This window comes from Lutra lutra, chromosome 4 (assembly GCF_902655055.1).
Source record: "Lutra lutra chromosome 4, mLutLut1.2, whole genome shotgun sequence".
Lineage (NCBI taxonomy): Eukaryota > Metazoa > Chordata > Mammalia > Carnivora > Mustelidae > Lutra > Lutra lutra.
Window position 1 is genome coordinate 24,811,971 of NC_062281.1, and position 1,807 is coordinate 24,813,777.

Genomic DNA, 1,807 nt, shown 5'->3' on the forward strand with positions numbered 1-1,807 from the left:
TTGCAACTTTTTCTATTTTCAATGAGAAATTTTAGGTGTTCCTCTAAAAATATGTCAATTGGTATAAAGTTCCTTGAAATTCTTATTAAAGTACTAGACACAAAGGATCTGAAGACTAAAAATTAAAGATACATGCAAGTCATGATTAATTTTGCTTGAGTGGGAGAAGAAAACAATAGTGCGAAGGATATTTTAGAATCATTATTAATCGAAAAGTAACATATGAATATAGCAAAATATTCAAGTAAAAATGTATATGAGGAAAAAAAAAACAAAAAAATGCATATGAGGGAAGTGTTTCAATCTTACCCCAGATCCAAGTACTGTTAATGCTTTCATTAGTATTTTACATATAAAAATGTGGATATGTACATTTACTTTTTTCAATAAAGGTTAGCATAATTTACTTTTTTTTTTTTTTTGGTTCGGTTTTTATTTCATCATCATACCTAACTCTGCAATCCAGCTAGACTTGGAGGGGAATAAGGAAAATATAAAACTCATAGAACTCCAGCCAGAGGACAAAGATTATAGGATATTTCTAGCAGATGGGGATGAAGGGGTCTTCTCCTGAGCTTAAGAAGGAATGGTCTGATAGTTAAGAAAAAATACAAGTCAAATTTATTAGATTTGTCCATAGTCAGCAGCTGTGACCTTCTCGCTGGTCTTGCTATTCTTGGACCCAAAGCCCTCCAGGCTTCCACAATACTCACACCCTCTTTCACCTTGCCAAAGACCACATGCTTGTCGTCCAATCACTCAGTCTTGGCAACACGGATGAGAAACTGGGAATCATTTGTGTTGGGTCCAGCACTTGCCATGGACAAGATGCCAGGACCCATATGCTTTGGGATGAAATTCTCATCATCAAATTTCTCCCCATTGATGAACTTGCTGCCAGGGCCATTATGGCTTGTGAAGAAGTCACCATTCTGGCACATACATCCCGGAATAATCCTGTGAAAGCAGGAAACTTTATAATCAACCCTTTCTCTCCAGTATGCAGAGCACAAACATTTTCTGCTGCTTTTGGAACTTTGTCTGCAAATAGCTCAAAGGAGATGCAGCTCAAGGGCTCACCACCCATCATGATGTGGAAGAACATGGTGGGGTTAACCATGGCTGGGCAGCAGTATCTAAAAGCTATAATTTGCTTTTTATAGGATAATCTGCTTATCTCCCATATCATCACCTACAGATGTTTTGCCTCTAATTCTTTACAATTCCATAATATTTTATTGTAATATTCCAAACTACTTAGATGATTTTCAGTATTTGACTAAGAAAGTTAGGTTTAAGGTTAACCTTCAAGGTAGTAGTTTTCTAGTTGGCCTTGATGTAAAAGGCATTGAAAAAGAAGAAACAATCATGGGTGAGGTAGGAAAATGTGAAACAGTGGAGTGCATTGCAAAGAATGAATGTAGTCTAGGATTGCTGCAGCAGATTGCTCAAGTGATAGACATGGTAGCAAAGCATGAGGTCCCCACTGAGAGGCAGCAGCTTCTTGTTAAACTGTATATGTTACTTTCCTATTAAAAATATACACAATAGCCAACAAATGGAGCAAAAAGTAAACCAAAATCACCAAACTCTGCACATCTTTCTAAAACATAGCTTCTGGAAGCAAAACATTTTCATAAACTTCTTTGGGGTACTTACAATGTCTGAAATAATTTGTGCCAGTCAAAAAATAGTATCTTCTAGAGATCATGGAGATTGAATGCATCTTTATACAAGTATTGATGTATTTTAAGTAATCACAAATTAATGAACATGGTCCTCATTATGATATTACCAAAATTATCGC

General features: G+C 35.9%; 1 pseudogene; it reads right to left on the minus strand.

Moving 5' to 3' along the window:
* Positions 1-624: 624 nt before the first annotated feature.
* Positions 625-1,120, minus strand: LOC125098320 (peptidyl-prolyl cis-trans isomerase A-like; annotated as a pseudogene).
* Positions 1,121-1,807: the final 687 nt, after the last annotated feature.